General features: G+C 35.3%; 1 protein-coding gene across 1 annotated transcript in view; it reads left to right on the forward strand.

The window, feature by feature from the left end:
- Window positions 1–20,021, forward strand: part of efnb3a (ephrin-B3a) — a 75,978-nt gene that overhangs the window by 1,127 nt on the left and 54,830 nt on the right. The window lies entirely within an intron of this gene.

Below are 20,021 nucleotides of genomic sequence, written 5' to 3' on the forward strand. Positions count from 1 at the left end.
TTGTTGTTTAAATATGAAAACAAGAATATATTATCTGTCAGATCCTATTAAATGCGTTTCAGCTGGTAAACTAGAGCAAATTATTATATACCCAAGAAAGACGAGTAACTTTTTTTTGTCTTAAAAAAGATTTTGATATTTGATTTTTGCAGTTATGCCGTATAAGAATTATTTTGGGTTCCACAGAGAACTTTTCAATGTAGAGCTATTAAAATATCCCCTTTTTTTCTTTTCTATGAAGTGAATTTTAGTATTATATTATAATACTAAAACCTTTTACTCTAAAGAACCTTTTATGGAACAAAAAAAATGTTTTATGGATGCTAAAAGTTATTCACGAAGCATTAATGTCAATAATAAACCCCTTTTACAAGAATAAACTTAAAAAAATATATCAAGGATATTTTTAAGGTCCGTAGAAATTTTGTAGGGCTCCAGAAATTAGTTTTTAGGCTAAGGTTTTTTTTTTTGAAGCGTATGATTTCTCCATCAACAATCTATTATTTAAAAAAATAAAGGAAAAATGTCAAAAAGTGTGGGAACTTTACATGCAAACTTAAACTAAGTTGGGACAGGGGTGACTTTGGCCTGGGACGTAGTCTAGTTAACGGTTTGGACAGACACTCTCAACTGAGAGAGGCAACGGGGGCATTTTCCGGCTGGCTGCCTCCCGATTATGGGTCGCGTGCATGCCCTCCCTAGATAAGGCATTCATGCTTTACCCGCAGTGACACAATCTGCAAACCCACACAAAGGTCCTCTGAATTCTGCCTGTGCTGAGGATGCTGTCTGGACAGTAGGAAAGGAGAAGCCACTTTAAGAAGAATGTAGACCTTGAGTGAGGCACAGAATCAGAAGTTCCCTTAACTCTGAGAAGGAGAATAGAATTTAAGTGACAGAAAAAGTTCGAGTTAAGCATTTAAGTTGAAATAAATGTGTATCAGGATATGGAGATCTATACATTAAGCTTCATTCTAATAGATGTTAGAGAAGTATAAGAGATGACAAATAGATCTGAGAAAGAAAAGATAAACATGGTTGGCTAAAAGATAAATAATTATAATCTTTTTAAACTGAGGTTTAGCAAAATGGTTGCTTGAAATTGAAGGGTTTGGGTAGATAATGTCATATATAAGAAGAAATAGAGAAAGTCACTCATCCATATGAAATAAATGTTCCTCTGATATCTGAAAAGGTCAACGTGTTTACTCACACCCCACCAACCACATCTCTCTCAGGTCACCTCACTCTTTTCCTCCACTCCTCCTCTTCTCTCTCTCTCACACACATACTGACACATGCAAGATTCAACTGAACATTGCAACACAGAACATCTGATTCTTTCTTTGAATATCACACAATAAAGTTGTTTGTTTTCAAACCTGACATATGAATATTCCACGATAGAAAAAAATGTGTAGTATTTATTTTATTTTCTGTCAGGAATTGATTCGATCATGATATACATGATATGAGTTTGCTATTTGGTGTTTCATTTTAGTTTTTAGTTTTCAACCTCATTTTTTTCTTTGTCCGATAAAAATGTCAAATTCAAATATTACTAAATATTATTGTCAAAATCAGAAATTTTATGTAAAATGCCCATCTTTCGGTTTATACGCCCAACATGTAACTTTAATGATTAACTAAATGTAATGACTTTGTTTATTTACACTTTCTAATTCTAGTATGGGATTTTGTTTTCTTCTCCGACAATTTCTGATGTTAAAATTATATATAGGTATTATTTTAGGGTGTATTTTGTATATAGAAATAATATAAAATCCATAAAATAACAGAAATTACTGGCAGCATATATAGTTTTTTTTTTACTGTAATTCATGAACATCTGATACAATATATTGATTCAAACTACTAAAATGACAATAAAATCATTTCATTGTTTGTCCAACAAGTACATCAAAATTTGAAGCAAAAAGCACACACACAATGTAGATCAAAAGCATAAAAAAATGGAAAACATGAAAAACAAAATACAGTAATCTGTTATATATTTTTTTTAACTGTGTATGAACAGTTGGCACAAAAAGACCAGCTTAATCCAAAATAAATATTTACAGTATACTTTGGCATCAGTACAGTCAACATCAATTACAGTAATACAACGGCCAGTGAATACATTTTTGCAATTAATATTTCTACTTCTCAAGATCGAAAGTATCATTACATTTGTAGCCATTGGCATCCATAAGTTCACCCACATCCAAGTGTTACCAACAGAAAAATCTTTCAGAGAAAGAGTAACATATTTCAAAGAAAATCAGATGCTCAGTTCACAATAAGACCAGAAAAGTGCATTAAAATGTGAAAAGGATGGGTTTTGATAGTTGATGAAGTTGAATGGTAAACTCTCAAAGGTCTTGTTAAGTCATGTAGCACGCCTCACGTCTGGAGAAAACCATCAGTATCTCCACAGAGCTTGAGCTGAGGGAAAAAAAGACGTTGAAACAGGTCAGACAGGTTATGGGATGGAGGGCTGCGTAGGAGGAGAGGAGTGTATTTCGGCCCCTCGATGAGCGTAATCAATGGCGAGCACAGACTGTCTCCATGCATCGCTCCGGGGGAAGTTGTTGTACAAGTCTCTGCCTCAAATGAACATTAAAAATTTAATCCTTCATAGCTCCCTCAATATTTAATGAATCAGCTGCTAATTGGAGACAGATAAAAGCGTTCTTAACTGGGTTAAGTGTTTCAAATTAAAACATTTTAAGGGTAGGAAAGGATACTTTGGAAAACTGACAGACTTGAGAGAGTGTTCAGATCTTCAGACTTTTGACCATTCTACTATAGCCGCGCTAGGTTTTTTTTTCTTCTTCTGGCGAGTCTGTGATTGATTGGTTCTCTTTGGTGAAAGATCTTGTATAGAGCCTTTCTAGAGACCGAGAGCAGAGCTAGATTAAACATTGTTAGTGAAAAGAATAGATTTAGGGTTCGTAAATGTGCTTCACGGTACAAGGCCCTCCCACATCTCCCAGCTATTTGTGCGCGAGAGAGTGTTTTTTTTTTTTTTTTAAAGATAAGACCTCGCCGAAAATGCTACATTGTTAAAAGAGAGCTTGTGATTGTGGCATTAAATGGACTGAAAATGGAATTGTACCACTTGACCTCAGTTTCCAGGGGTGTGAGAGTGGGAGGATAATCCTCCACACAACACCCCTCCATTAGTTCATCATATGGGCTGCTCCATCATCATCAGACAGGCAACAAAGCCATCTGTGAAGGGATTACTACCTCTATACACACTTTCTCTACTGCACTTTTCCTTTCCGGGGTTAATGTCTTTCTCCCTCTCTGTCACATTCCCTTCACGTATTCATCTTTTTCTTTCTCTTTCCTCATTCATTACCTCTTTCATTTGTGTCCCTGCTCTCTCTCTCTTTCTCCCTCTCTGGGTTTCTGTCTTTAATTTCTCACAGGCTGCTCTTTCTCAGCTTATAGTATGAATTCTATCACCAATATTTCTTCTACGATTTCTTTGGGGAAGTAATTCCATACAGTAAGGCGATTAACGTGGATCAAATAGTCTAGATGCTTTGAAATGTTTGAGTTTTCAGACAAATCTGACACTTTGGTCTCATTAGTAGTCATAGGAATTCATACATTTAAAGTGTGGTTCTTCTAGTTTTATGCATCCTGAAGCTATACATTGCAGGTTTTGTTCATCCAAAAAATTACTCCTCTTCATGTCCTTCTAAATCCGTGAGACTAAGAACAAAAAAGAAAAGTTTCAATGCTCTTGCATTGAAAATCTGTTCACTCAAATGTTTTGAGCTTAACAATTAAGGCTCCAGAACTACTTTTGAAATTGGTGCCACCAAATTCTACCAACTGAGGCATCAACACCTGATTTGGTAGCAAGGCACTGCACATTAATCTTAATAATAATACAAGTTTTGTCTTAGTAATGAGCATGCTTGACAGTAGCTTGACATTCAGGCCCATTCCCAAATCTACCCTTAGCCCTTCTCCTTACCCGTAGCCCTCATTTTGTGCATTCATGTGAAGGGGTAGCGTCCCAATCCTTTTTAGCTTGAAGGTGTAGGGCTAAGGGGAAGAGCTAGATAGCCCTGGAAATGGAAATTTTTCAGGACCACACTCAAAACCAAGGGGTAAGAAAATTTCCCAGAATACACCAACTACACCAGCAACATGGCTGCACATGGAAATCAGGAGATGCACAAATTAGTTTTTTATTTTTTTTGTCATTACGAATTTTAAAACAAACAAGCCTATGTTTTAATACATTCACAATGGCGTTTTATTTTACCGTTATGCTTTAAAAAAAAACCCCCGCAAAAATAAAAACCACAAAATTTTGCTATCTAGTCATTGATTTATTTTATTTTCGGCTTAGTCCCTTTATTATTCTGGGGTCACCACAGTGGAATGAACCGACAACTTATCCAGCATATGTTTTAAACACCAGATGCCCTTCCACTTGCAACCCATCAATGGGAAACACTCATACACATAAACTATGGACAATTTAGTTTACTCAATTCACCTATATAGCGCATGTGTTTGGACTGTGGGGGAAACCAGAGCACCTGGAGGAAACCCACACGAACAACATGCAAACTCCTCACAGAAATACCAAGTAACCCAGCCGAGGTTCGAACCAGCAACCTTCTTACTGTGAGACGACCGTGCTACCCACTGTGCCACAGTGACGCTTTTGCTATCTATAATGTGCAGGTGGTGTAGTGCTGGCCCATTTTTTTAGTGGTCAATTTTGAAGCCTTTCCCCTTCACACTGTTTCAAGGGGAAGGGGTAGGGGTACAAAAATAGAATTGGGATTGGGCAGGAACTTTAGTTCTGTAAAAATGGTACTGTAAAAAATGCTGGGCTTCACACAATTGCTTTGTGTTAGGACAACATGAAGAAATTAATTAGGTTTTATTTATTATTATTAGGTTTTTACAAATTTAAGCGGATTGAACAATAAAGAATTAAGATGTTCCCCCAAAAAACTCAATAATTGCGTTTTTTCAGCTCAATTTAAATAAGTAATTTAAACAAAAAGCGTTTTTTGAGTAATTGACGTCCAGAGTAGAAAAATGGAACTCTGGAATCCAAGTTACAGGGTTCCAGCATTTTTCAAAATATCTTCTTTTGTGACTAACTGAAGAAAGAAAATGGAACAAATGTCAGGGAGAGTAAATGATGACCAAATTTTTATTTTTGTGTGAACTATCCTTTTATCTTGGTATCATTTGCATTATTATTTTGAAAAACAAAAGACCTTTAGTAAGTATACAAGTCCATAAAGCCTCATTCACACTATGAGCGACTCGCAGCGGCAGTGACAAAGTGACAAGCGACCGTTTATTTCAACAGATAGTGAGTGACTTCCGGCAACCTCAATCTACGCGAGCTACAGCGATTGTTGGCGACCAGGTGGACGTGTCAAGCGATGCGACAAAGTTGAGAGTCCTTTAACTTCATGTAAATAAAGAGCGACTCTCTTGAGCGACAGCCAATAGGAGCATCGCTCAGAGTCCGGTTACATTCTCCGTGCTGTAGAACTACACAGACCTGCGTTTGCAGCAGGTCTCGGTTTTTGCTAGATCGGATGGGGCTGGAAGTTAACGAGAATTATTTATATTATTTTTTAAATTCCCCATTTATTGTATTTAATGTCTACCCCAACCCTAAACCCAACTGTCACAGTAACGTAAAAACAATAGTTGTACCAAGTATGATGTATGCTATCTATTAAATTACCCAGTAAATTGTAGTTTTTAACGCCTACCCCTACCTCAATCCTAAACCCAATCGTCACAGTAATGTAAAAATATTAATTCTTGTTATAGTGTCATGAAAATGCTGCTATATTGATGTACATATCGCACTTCCGGCTGGCCGTGTATCTGATCTCAACTTTACCGCAGATCGCCACCCTGAGCGACAGGCAGCTACAAAGTCACTGCTAGTGTAAATGAGGCATAAGTAATATTTCTGACTGAATTAGTGTAATGTAAGTAATATTACTTATGCATTCGTATTCTTACTAAAGGTCTTTTGTTTTTGCACAAAAAATACAACTATATCATTAATCTATTAAACTGCAGTGTAGTTTAAGTAATACATTTCTTATTCAAATCAATACAGTATAATAGGTTAATAGTTGAATAAGTACTATAAGAATATCAAACATTTCTTCCAACAGTAAAACAATGGTAAAGTTGATGATTTGGGGAACAAAAGCCTTCTATTCTAAAGGCTTCAGTTGTTTTCCACTTTCTTGTTGAAAACATGTAGAACTTTGTGGTTTAATTTGCCTTTAAATAGTGAGAGAGTTCTGTAATGAATTTAAACATTTAATTTTATAAATTAAAAACAGTCTTAGTGGTTTTAGTGGCCACGTAAATGACTAAACCTGTGAAACGGATAATTAACTTGGAAAATCTTTTCAAAGGTTTGCATTTTCAAGCCCCCAATCACAGATGTTGTTTAAATGAATGATCAAAATGTATTAAAAGTCTTCAGTAACTCTAAATATCTTCACTTCACAAAGATATTCGACACACAATATCCATAGCACATGCTTGTCACATCAACACAAGTTGAAATATTCAAAATCACTTTTTTTTATACTCTTCCATTGTAGAAATGCACAATGTTTGCACAGTCAAAAAAACCTCAAATCATAAATGGTCATGTTTTTGATAAAAGTGAAGAAATCACAATTTGTAAAGTCCTAGAAGTACTACATGCGTTGTTACTTTTAAAGTTGGTGTTGATTTGGATCTTGGGCATCACGATGGCGCAGTGGGTAACACGATCGCCTCTCAGCAAGAAGGTTGCTGGTTCGAGCCTCGACTTGGTCAGTTGACATTTCTGTGTGTAGTTTGAATGTTTTCCCTGTGGTCACATGGGTTTCCTCCGGATTCTCCGGTTTCCCCCACAGTCCAAAGACATGTGGTACATGTGAATTTGGTAAGCTAAATTGTCCGTAGCGAATGAGTGTGTATGGATGTTTCCCAGTGATCTGTTGCAGCTGGAAGGGCATCCACTAAAACATGTGCTGGATAAGTTGGCAGTTCATTCCGCTGTGGCGACTCCAGATTATTAAAGGGACTAAGCCAAAAAGAAAATAAATGAATGAATGATTTCGATCCTCTTTTTTTTTAAATGTGCACAGCTCTGCATTTACAGGATGTTGACTTGGATTGTTATTTGCGTAGAAAGATTTGAGAAATAAAATTTAAGAAGAATTCCCATTTTTTTTAAAGAGTTATTTATTTTATTATTGAATATATCACCCTTTTTTTTGGTGGTTGTCTTGAAGGCGTTTATATTTATACCAACAGGCCTTTAAGCATCATCGCTTGACTTTTTGAGCTTTCAATTTCATTGTAATTTAGCTGGACCTGCCATCTTCTTGATGAAAACCTCCCTCTCTTGTTTCACTCATATTTAATTTTGCTTTTCAAAGGTGCGTCTCTGGCATGCCTTCAAAGCCCTGGCATGATCCTGCACTGTGTGTGGAAAGCGTAATTACAGTTTTAAGATTACTCTGATGATGGTTGTGAACAGAGTAGGCATTACGTTGAACTAGAGACAAAGATGGTGCTATACATCATCTGTTAACATCAGCACTCCTTGTAAAACACGTTTATGACGATGACGCCAATGATTGTTTCTTTAGCTGTTGTTCGCTTTGGCTGAATGTCATTTATGGATTGAGGCTGCGTAAGATTAGGGTTATGAGGTTATCCAATTTATTATGAAAAAACCCTTCTTTCTCTTCATCCTTTGCTGTGTTATGTTTGCCATTCTCATGAAGATTGGACGAGCATTTACTGTTTCTGAAGGAGAAATGCAGATAATTGGCAAGCTTTGTATAACAACCATGAACAAGGAATTGTCAAAAGACACAATGAAGAAAAGTAAACAGACGGCAATGAGAATGTATTTGTTTTTATAGACTAGTTTCATGGTCGTCCTCTTTTTAACTCTCTCATGTCCCAGAATCTCATTAGTATATAAAAAATCTATTTGGTGATCAAATAATTCCTAATAAATTTGACAATTAATTACAAAGACGTGAAAGTAACACAGATTTAAGCCATATTCCATAGGGATGCTCTGATCAGGATTTTTGCAGCTGATACCAAGTACTAATTCCTTGGTGATCTGCCAATACCAAGTACAGATTCTAATGCTTCAAGCTTGATAATGCATTGAGCACATTTTCCCTCTTAGTACAAACCTTACAGGAAGATCTCGCCTTAGCTAAGAGAATAGATTAGGGATGCTGCATATAATACCTTAAATATGTGTCTTATAACCATTTAGATGTCAACATGTGATTGCCAGAATCAGCTTTACAGAAAATAATTCATTCATTCATTTTACTTCAGCTTAGGCTATGTATAATATACGGGAACGCTTGTGCGTCTTCGTCTGCTTGTAAACTCATAAACAAACAACTGCGATCAGTTCATGAGATTGGCGAGTACCGATTGAGTCATGAAATGTGATTACCGGCCGATACCGATCTACGGCTGATTGATCGGAGCATTCCTAATATTTTAATAACAGTTCAAGAGGAACATAAGGTTATTTTAGTATCACTATTGTAGTTTTTAGACCATGGTTTTCGCTACATTCATTCTTCCAAGGCGGGGCGCCACACCAAAATTTATCCTGCCACGGCTACATTACAGCTTCTTGTTCAAAACATTCAGTCGTTGTTGTTTTTTTTAAAGCAGGTTAAAATCACACCAAAACGTATTTAAAGGTAAGTGAATTATAACAGCGTAAACTTTTCTGTAATTGTAGTAGTGCTGTGCGTTATTTGTTTTAACCCTTTAAGGTGACATACTGACTGATTGAATGATTGACTGAGCTGCGTGATGCCAGCCACCATGACATAGCTTTCAGTTATGATGAACACAGTTTCCATAATTATACTTTATTAACTGATAAAGATCTATGGTTCAGCATACAATGACTTTATCTTGCTGGAGTTTATAGTCGTTTCACTTTACTTCAGGATGCATTAATGCCAGTCTATTGGAGACATTCATAAATGTATTGCTTGTATTACATAAATGTAATCTCGACAGTGTGTTTTGCTTTTGCCTTTGAAAATTATTTTATTTTAGACATTGAATTTAGATATTTTAAATAAATTATTTGTGATGTAAGTGTGTATATGTGTGTTTATTTCTCTATTTTTAAGTTAGAATTGGCAAAAACACTTCAATATATTTTATTTTAAGAGCAAACCCATCGATGCACAGTTTTACAAGTCCCAAACCAAGCAAGCCAGTGGTGACAGTGGCAGGGAAGAACACAACTTCAGCAATTGATGAAAGTGAAGGAAAAAACCTTGAGAGAAACCAGGCTCAGTTGGCCATGACCATTTCTCCCCTGGCCAAACATTTTTGCACAGAGCTACAATCTAGGCGCCAGCTGCTTTAAAATATGTTATATGTTAAATATGTTATATCATTAAAATATGGAAATTTATTTTACCACATTATTTTCAATGGAGTTTCAGCTAGGCATGGGCCGGTATAAGATTTTGACGATATGATAACCTTGGATAAAAATATCACAGTCTCATGGTATTGTGATTACTGCTCCAAAATAATTTCTTATTAAATGTCTGGGTAAAAAAACTAATTTTGTTTTGTTTAAAAAAAAATTTTTCCCAATTCAACACAATATATTTAATTTTAAGAAACGTTTAAAATATTTTGGACCAGTAGCTTTTAATGTGGAGGTTCCTTTTCTGCTGGAGATACGATTGACCTAAAAAAAACAAATAAAATAGTTGTGAAAAGCATGTAAAAAAATCAAAAACAAACTCACAAATACCTTAGGAATGGTATAAAAGAAAGTGTTGTCAGTTTTAAAACCTTTACTTTTCCAAACCGCGGTAAACCTTGAAACCGGTTATCATCCCCTGCCTAGTTTCAGCACTCGCCTGCTTCTTCTGGTGCTTGTGTTTTAACAGCTTTTCATCTCGTTTTGTGCTTGAACAACTAATTACTGCTTAAGTCTATTTAATTATTTATATTTTAAGTACAATACAACATCAAAAAGGAATTGAAAATAGTCACAATAACCTTTCAGTGGTAGTTGATTGGTTGCTGAACAACACTAGCCGCACATAGACCCCATTAATTTAAACACGGAAAGTGTGTTGAACATTGGAGCTACACACTTCCGATCTGCGCCTGTAAAGATATTCATATACTAAACAGGCCGCAGAACATTTCATCCACAAACTTTAAAAAGAATCAGATTTGGATGAATTCCCTCACGGCTTGGTTCAAACATGAAAACCAAGAGTTGAGAGAAGGCGAGAGAACACATGAAAAGTGAGTTGGGAGTTTTCCTCTCTCCCTGTTCCCTCCCCTCCCTCTCTTCCAAACAAAGGGAAGGTTATTTTTAGTGACGTTCATTTTTAATCATCCGAGTGTTTGGAGCTTGATGAGTCTTTTCATGTTGGGCTGAGGAGTCAGCAGCCTCTGGGCCCATCAGCTCCCTGCATGGAGCTCCTCGACCTGACCAGAACACAAGACCACCCAGTAGACCAGCTTTTTTTGGTGCACAATATCTTACTGGCAGATCATAGTATTTGCTGCTAAGCTGGAGAATTGCATTATTATTTTCGGTATTGCACCATTTTTTTTGTTGAAATGTGCCTGTAATACCTTATCGGTCTCATGTGTCAGTGCAGTGCAGTTTAGTTTTGACAAATGAGGTCTTGTGACCTCTGCGTACTATTTAATCATATTCTGTTGAGCTATTTTTTGATCACAAGGACCAATCCCAGATTTACAGGGGTGCTAAACACCTTCAAACGAAAGCTAGAGCAGTAAGAAGCTGTAATAATAGGATTTTGGTAAAATACAATTGGCAAATGCTCAAATGCGCATTGAGAATTTCTGTTTACAACATGTTATTACAGCGTTGAGCAAAACAACCAATCACAGACCTATCTGTTGATCTCTTGAATGCATTGGCCAATCAGAGGGCTTTAAGGTAGGCAGAACTTCGACATGTTCACTAATCCTCTCATTATAACAAAGAATTGATAGAATACTTTTTTGCTGTTAAGAGAAGCATTGGCCACATGCTGCAAAGTATTGACAGCCTTTTGTATAAATGCAGGATTCACTTTCAAAACTGCAATTATTAGCATAGACATTATAATAATAATAGGAATATTCACCCAAAATTGACAATTCTGTCATCATTTACTCATTTGTTTGCTCCAAACTTGACTTAGTTTATTTTTTTCTGTTGAACAGAAGAAGAATAATGCTGGAATCTTGTAACCATTTACTTGTTTTTGCCCACCATGGAAGTCAATGGTCACCAGTTTCTAACATTTTTTAAATAATTTATCTGTGTAAAACAGAAAAAGGAAACTCAAGTTTGGAACCATTTGAGGGTTAATAATAGTGAGCAATTATCCCCTTAATGATAAATAAATGTCAGATTTTATTCTCACACTTTTATTTTCTCACTATTACCAAATCATTAACAAAGACATTACACACATACCACACACACACACCACACAGGTTATTTTCTGTATCTCCATAGGCATAATGTATTTCATACTGTCAAAATGGCTTATTATGACTATTTTGACCCAACCTTCTAACCTATGGCAAATTTTGAATGTAAAAAAAGTTAAGATTATGTTTTAGGACTGTTTTAAATTATGAGGAGTGGGTGTCATGGTGGCGCAGTGAGTAGCACGATCACCTCACAGCAAGAAGGTCGCTGGTACAAGCCCAGCTGAGTCAGTTGGCATTTCTGTGTGGAGTTTGCATGTTCTCCCCATGTCCCCCCACAATCCAAAGACATGCGCAGTAGGTGAATTGAATAGGCTAAACTGGCCATAGTGTATGTGTGTGAATGAGAGGGCATGGCTGTTTCTCAGTGTTGGGTTGTGGCTGAAAGGGCATCCGCTGCGTAAAACATATGCTGGATAAGTTGGCAGTTCATTCCGCTGTGGCAACCCCTGATTAATAAAGGGACCTAAGCCGTAAAAATTACGAGGATACAAGACATGTCCTCAGAAACCACATCAACATTGTAATACCTGGCTCATACTTGTGTCATTATACAATTTCGTCTTCTTATAAATCAAATAAACAAGCACAGACTCACATATAATTTTTATGTTTATTAAAAAAAAATCACATTGATCAAAGTTGATGAAGACACTTACATTAGTATCTCACTGTTGTCTTACTTGTGTTAAAGGAATAGTAGAGAAAAATGAAACTCCAAAAAAAGTTTTGTTATCACTAACTAAATTTCTGCTGCTTCTTTATTTATTTCTTCTGCTTTATGTATTAATTTCTTCTGCTGAACATAAAGTATATGTTTTTAAGGGTTGGTCATTAAACAATTGATGGTAACCACTTACTTTTAATTTATTATTGCATTTTTCAAAAAAATTGTCTTGTGTTATAGGAAAGAACCTAATTCCTAACCTATTCAACCTAATATTCTAAAGTTTAGAAGAAGTTAAAGGGTGAGTGAATTATGACAGAATGTTCTGTTTTGGGTGAACTATCCCTTTAAGTGACATCTTTCTTATGGGGATGACACATAACTATCTATATAATGTTTCTATTGATTCCTGTGATTATGATATATTTAATATATACACTGTAAAACCTAAAAGTTAAGGTAACTCAAACCATTTGAGGAAACCGATAGCAACAAACCATTTAAGTAAAAGAAGCAATTTAAACAGTAAAACCCAATAAATGAAGAGAACTAAAACCAAATGAGTATCGTAAAACCCAATAAGTTAAGGCAACTCAAACCATTTGAGAAAACCGATTGCAACAAACCATTGTGAGTTAAAAAACAAATCTATATGAGTACTGTGAACTTACTCCATTTAAGTTGAAGTAATGAAGTATTTGATTAACTCATTACATTCAACACTGAGTTCAAAACTCTTTTCAAATGAGTAGAATAACTTTCAGTCTATTTGAGTTAACTACACTCATTCATTTGAAAGTTGTTGGATTTTACAGTGCATGGAAAATATCACCTGTTTCATTTAATAACAGCATTTGACTAATAGAGCTGAATCAATTCCATTCACGCAAACCTTTTGCTTTCAAATACCGTTTGTTTTGTGTCAATGGAGTGGTTTTATTCATGTAGCTCCCACAATTGACAGTTTTCAAATCAGAAAGTTACATATATAATTTCAGCCTCACTATTTTATTGATTTGCTTACCGTTATTACATTCAGCACCATTCTCTGCTTAGTTTTAGGCTTTTGTGTTTGTGTTTGCATATATGTGAGTCACTGCAATTGTGGCATGCGGTTCTTCTCAGCCGCGTGGTTAGTGAGTTTCAGTCCGTCAGACTTCAGGAATGTGTAAGTTATCTCCAGCCCTTAGCTAATTAAATAGCACTGATAAGAACATGAAACAACACTCTCTGAGCCCTTAAGATAATCTGGGTGCACTCAAAGGTCTGACCATCATAAACTACACACACACACTTTAATGACCACATCCTTTCTATTGTTTTTTTTTAACATTAGTTGCTGTTTACACTGAATCACGTTTCACTCTATTCATTCACAAATTCCTTCCCATTGCTTTATGAAATGTTTTACTATATTAAGCTTCAGTTACTGATAGGGCCGTGTATTGCAATCAATTTGGCAATACCGTTCTTATTTGTGTGGTTTTTATTAGATTTATTACACATCAAAGTTTTGTATTCTCTTTGTTCTTTTATAAAGTTGTGCATTACAGACCTCTTGACCAGATCATCCTAATAACTAGGAATGCACGATATATCGGCGGCCATATTGATATCGGATTAAAAAAAAGCTATTTTTAAAGTTATCGTTTTTGGTCTGATATCAAAATTAGGCCGATATCTTTAAACCAATAAATTATGGAATTGTACAGAAGTGCCTGCCTGTAAGCACGAGAGAATCTTGTTGGAGTACAGTAATAAAAGAGTCAAATGACAAATGTACATTGTTTTAACACTTTTTGTTCAAGAACATTTGAGCTGGTTTCAGTTCTTAGTTAAATTCAGTTTTGTCATTTAGACTATATTATATGCAACAGTAAAGTGCATGTAATTTGCTATGCGCAGGAAAAGGAAACAATAATTTTTGGCATGCTGATTTATGTGAAATTGTGAATATTGGTCTATATAATCATATTGAATTTTGGCTTTGAGTAGGCTATTCTAAGATTAGTTCCAAACTTTTATATAGTTTTAAAATAAAATCAGTGTTCACTGTACAAAATCGCAATTCTTAAATATTTATCAGCTAAATATGGTTATCGGCCTACAAATCTAAAGATTTATCAGTTATCAGTATTGGCCCAAAAATCTAGATCGGTGCATCCCTACTAATAACTGAGCTTCTCGATCTTAATATTTTTTTACCTGGTTAAATAAAAAAAGATAATTATTGATTAGTCTTCATTATTAATTTCATTAGTTTTGTAGTCATGAAATCCACATTTAAATGTAAATAGTCATTGATATTTTGAAACTTTTTACTTTAGACATGCAGTAGAACCCATAATTATGTTTAGTTAATTTTTTCTTTTAGTAACACTAACCAGAAATCATACGGTGAATATAGCACAACACAAGATAAGCACAAAACTGCACAATTAACTTGGGTTAATAAGTTATAGTTCACATAAAAATATGGTGTTTATGATTTATTTGTATACACACCATAAAACCCAAAAGTTAAGGTAACTCAAACCATTTGAGCAAACCAATTGCAACAAACCATTTAAGTAAAAAAAAAGACGTAATGAGTACTTAATCCATTTGGAGGTGAACCAAGCAATTTGAGCACAATAAACCCGATAAAAGAAGAGAAACCAACTGACTACGTAAAAACCCAATACATTAAGGCAACCTTAACTAACTGTTTGAGGATTTAATTAACTCATTACCTTCAACACTGAGTTCAAAACTCTTTTCAAATAAGTAGAATTTACTTAAAATGAGCTGTATTAGAATAGTATAGTCAGTAGAATTTCTGTTCGGGGACCATCAAAATGAAATAAAAAAATAAGCAGACCGTATACTAATACTAATAGTTGAATGGATGTTGGGCTTGGTGAAAACAGAGCCTTAAGGAGACAATCAAAATAAAGCATTATAAATATATTCACATTAGCACAATTTTCCCTCAAAATCAGTACAGAAAGCAAGTAAAAGCTTTGTTACCGCATTATTTGAACAAGTTTTTCTTTAAGAACATTCTGGCTTTAACTTCAGGGTCACACACACGCACACACACATAGCAAGTCAGTGGAAAGGAATGGAGGTACACCCAGTTTAGTGCAATTACAAAATTAAATAAAATAGTCTCATTATATAAGCTCTAAATAGAGGCTATTTTCCACATTGCAGCACTGAGGTGAAGTGCAGTGGTTCACTACTTAAAGGGACCGTTCACCCAAAAATGAATATTCTGTCATCATTTACTCACCTTTCACTGGTTTCAACTCTTTTTGAGTTTATTACTTCTTTTAAACACAAAAGAAGATAACCCTTTTACTGCTTGTTCTACTGTTAAAGTCATTTAAAGAACGACTGTTTTAAATATTGGTTCACAGCACACAGCATTGTTGGTTTGCAAAAAAAAATCAAGCAAACATAAACCTGTTACACTCCTTCACTTGACTAGTTTTAAAGTGTGTTAAATGAGAATCAGAAATATTTTATGACATACTTCAAAAAATAAAGATGATTTTAGTATTCAAAAATGTTTTATTTTGATGTTTTTAAATAAATTGGTCTTACCAACTATATATTTTCAGATTTTTCATAGTATATATGTAATTCCAGTACTTTACCATAAACCGACATATCAACCGTTTGATAGAGGTTGATATTTTAGAAATTATACAATGTGTTGAAAGAAAATGCATCGAGTGTGTCAACTAGCAACATTAGGAGTTAAGAAATCCAATCATATAATATTAATCAAATATAAATCAAATAATATTTTGCTGGTGGGGCAGTTAAAGGGACATTTTGAAGAAAGCTGGAAATTTTAAACAATTGACTTCCACAGTGTAAAAAATGCTGCGTCTAACACACTTCCTTTATGTTGTCCGTACACATATTAAGTTGACTTAATTGTTTGTACAATTAAGTGGATGAACATAAAACAATTAAGCTGTTACAAAAACCTCAAGAATTATGTCGATTCAGCTCATTTTAAATAAGTATCTTCAACAATAGGACAAATCTTTATTTGAGTGCATAGTATTTGTTTTTTCCTACAATGAAAATAAATGGTCACAGGTTTTCAGCTTTCGTCCACATGTCGTTTTATGTGTTCAACAGAAATTGGAAACTCATAAAGGTTTGGAACCACTTGAGGGGGTGTGAACACACTCAATTTTTTTTTTTACTTGTTCTAATTACTTAATTAAAATGAGCTGAAATAACACAATTCTTGAGATTTCTTGGGACAACTAATTTTCTTATGTTCAATCCACATAAAAAGTGTTAAGTTAACTTTATAAATTGTGTTGGGACAACATGATTGAATTGTGTGGAACCCTGCATTTTTACAGTGTGTAGTTCGTAAATTTTCATTTTTGGATGAACTATCTATGTGAGTTATTTGAGTTTCAACACCATCAGTCTTTTGTTGCTTTAATGTGGCATGAGAAAACTTTTATACCAGTGGCGAATTAATAATGAAAAAGGAAGCTTGCAAATTCATGTCCTGTCACGTTGACGGTATAGTCAATGATTTGTGAGGGTTGAGAATGCAGGAGTATTTTTCCATGTAAAAATGCATTTCCTAATTTCCATGTAAATAAGGATAAAACATCGGCAGGTTATGCTGCATATTTCATACTTAAAACGATCAGTTTCAGATGGCAGTGTATTAAAATCAGAGTTCATGGTTTGTTGCCAATACACAGACATTCCTTTCACTCGATTGCCTGTTTCAGTTTCACTGCGAAAGAAGGTTTGATTTCACTCAAATTTAGACAAAACAATAATCTTTTCCATGAATAAATATCTTTGCAAAATCCACCAACCCATGGGAAAATTTAGCGTTGTCAGACCCGATAACCACTGCAAAGAACACACAATATTGGTGCATTATCTTGAACTATGAACAGACAAAGACTGTCAGCTCCTTCGACAAGCAAAGCTGTTTTTTCCTGTAGAGGAAAGAGAAATGCATTCAGCTCGTCAACTAGTGATCACATCACAGAGAAATTTTGACATGCTCAAAAGCCTTTGAAAAATCAGTGTAGTGTATAGTCAGAAACAGATGCATGTTACATTTGCCTCCATCAGTAAATGGCATTAAGCTGCGATTGGATTTTTGTCCTTTGTTATTCCGGGGTGGTCTTGGTAATGGTCGCCATGTCTCGTATGCCTCAGCAGGGGTCTGACAGCTCTGTGATAGAAATGTCTTCCGTTCGGACTGAAGGAAAACAGTTGGGATCTGCAGGGTGGTGGGATTTGAGGTTACCAGATCCATTTGCTTGGCTGTAAGAAAAACAGAAGTAAAAAGAAATGTACCGTTGTCCTCTGCTATGAAATTAAAGAGGTTTTTAAATACGTGCGATGTTAGTCACAGCTTCATGCACCAAAATGTAGTGTTTTATGACGATTTTCTACCCTCTCTTTGACCCTTAACATTGACAGAGGTTTGCAGCAGGCAGAAATCATTCATTTACAATGAGGGTTGGTGATTTGAGGCAGCGTGAGCTTTTATAGATGGTCTGTCAAGTAAAAAGTACTTGAACTTTGAAAAATGTGTCTAGAGATCCTTCATTTTCAACGCAGAAACCAGTTCTGTGTCAACGGCTACTTCAAGCTTGATTTTTCTCTTGGATTTGATTAATATTTGATTAAATCACAAAAACATTCATTTGTACTTGTCAGATATTAATTTGCCAATTACTAACAGATCTATTTAGCAGTTAAGCTCGTCTATAGTTACATAGAACTTTTTTCTGTTATTGTTTCATTACAATTAAAAATAATATCATTAAAAAATTGATAGAGAATATTATTAGCATAGCACGAAAATATTTTATATAATTCTGATTTCGCTTCTATAGATTTTGAGAAGATCAAATGATCACCTATAGTTAATATTTTGAAAAATTAATATGTTAATTTAGCTTAAACTAATAATATAGTCTTAAAGGGCACCTATGATGACAATCATCTTTTGTAAGCTGTTTGGACAGAACTGTGTGCAGGTATAGTGTGTCCACAGTCATATTGGGGTGATATAAAGACAATAAGTCTCTTTTTTTTAATTTTCTGACATTAAAATAGGATCAAAAACCCTCCCAATTTGAAGCCGACCACAACTTGATGTAGGAGTGTGGTTTCCCCGCCCACCAAATTAATTGACAGCCGCATATTAACATGTCTCCATAAATATATATATATATATATATATATATATATATATATAATATATATATATAAATAGCTGTCAAACTATTAAAAAAACTAAAATAGTTGATCAGTGATACTAGCATAATTTTAAAGAGCCCCTATTGTGGGTTTTTGAAAATGACATTCCATGTAGTGTGTAACACAGCTCTAAGTAAAGTGAAATATCCAGCTAAGGCTTAAATCTGAAAATGGACTGTTTTTAAAACTATTGATTCATCTAAAAAAAGAGTCGACTCATAGTGGTGAGAATGAATTGTCTTCAAAACGAGTCTTTAGCCGTTTCGGCGTGATGTGGCTACGAAACATAAGCCCCGCCCAATTGTTGCACGCGCAAACCCGGGAAAATTTAAACCTGCGTCCCCGCCCACTAACCCAGCAGCAAATACAAACAGATCCTGAAGTCATCATGAGTCATGAAGACGTTGTGCTTACCTGGATATTATCGAAAGTGTGAGGGAAATGAGCGATTCATTCGTTTGTTAAAGGAAGTATCAGAAAAGACTACTGATGTATGAGACTTGTGAGATGAATGGACAGACAATACACCAGGGGTGCGTGCAAAATAAGGCCAGTTTACTAAGCACAAAGGCAGCCTGCTGCAGCTGAGGAGGAGCTCTAGTGAGCGCTACAACCCCCTGGCTGGGGATGTGATCTCTGGGCAAAGCAGAGTACAGGTAAGCCCTGAGAACATATAACACTTCACGCAAGAGGTGCCACAGCAATGATGGCAAATAGAAATGATCTGAGTTACAGCTGAGAAGGGAGAAAAGCTCCAAAATGAAAGATAATTAATGAAATCAGACCTGGCCCATGACACATTTCATAAGTGTAAGTAAATTGCTGTCTCCTTGTTTTCTCTAGCTTGCAAATAATGTATTTAATTGTGTTTTGTTACTTGTAACCGCTTGTACTGTATAAGGTTAACTCTTATATTCTAATATCGCATCTAATGCCACGTTGAAATGCAACGCGTGCCACTTTGTTTACGGATTTAAATGCATTTGTGAGCTCGTGTTCCACTGCTGTTTGTCGTTGCTATGGCCACCGTCAGCTGTTTCTACACACGTGCAGCGGTCAAGGTTCAGAATAGTTAAGCTTTTGCTGCTGTGTGGATTAATACTGAATGTGTATCATAGTTAAGAATGGAGCAATATGCTGGTGTTTAACTACACTGCTTTTGGTGGTAAGGTGTCTGAATAACATTATTGAGTTTACTATGAAGTGTGTTTTGGGCGTTCGCTGCGATCGGATCCTATACCAATGTTGGCGAACCGGGACTTGACAAACTGCGCTGGGCATTTTACTGTCTCACTGTTGACCAATCACAACAGGCTGTCATCGGTCCAATCAGCGCAGATTAGCTTCGTGCTAAGGAGGGGTTTGGGAACAATTCATATGGGGAGACCCATTTAACCGAAATATGGCCCTTTTTAATGTTTAATATGGGCTCTTTAAACAGAATTCTAATTTCTTTTATATGTATTCTTTAAGATTATAAACAGCATATTCTTCACAAATTTAAAAAAAAATCCTTTTCATTCTGTTGCTTTAT

Source organism: Danio aesculapii, chromosome 10 (genome assembly GCF_903798145.1).
Source record: "Danio aesculapii chromosome 10, fDanAes4.1, whole genome shotgun sequence".
Taxonomy (NCBI): Eukaryota; Metazoa; Chordata; class Actinopteri; order Cypriniformes; family Danionidae; genus Danio; species Danio aesculapii.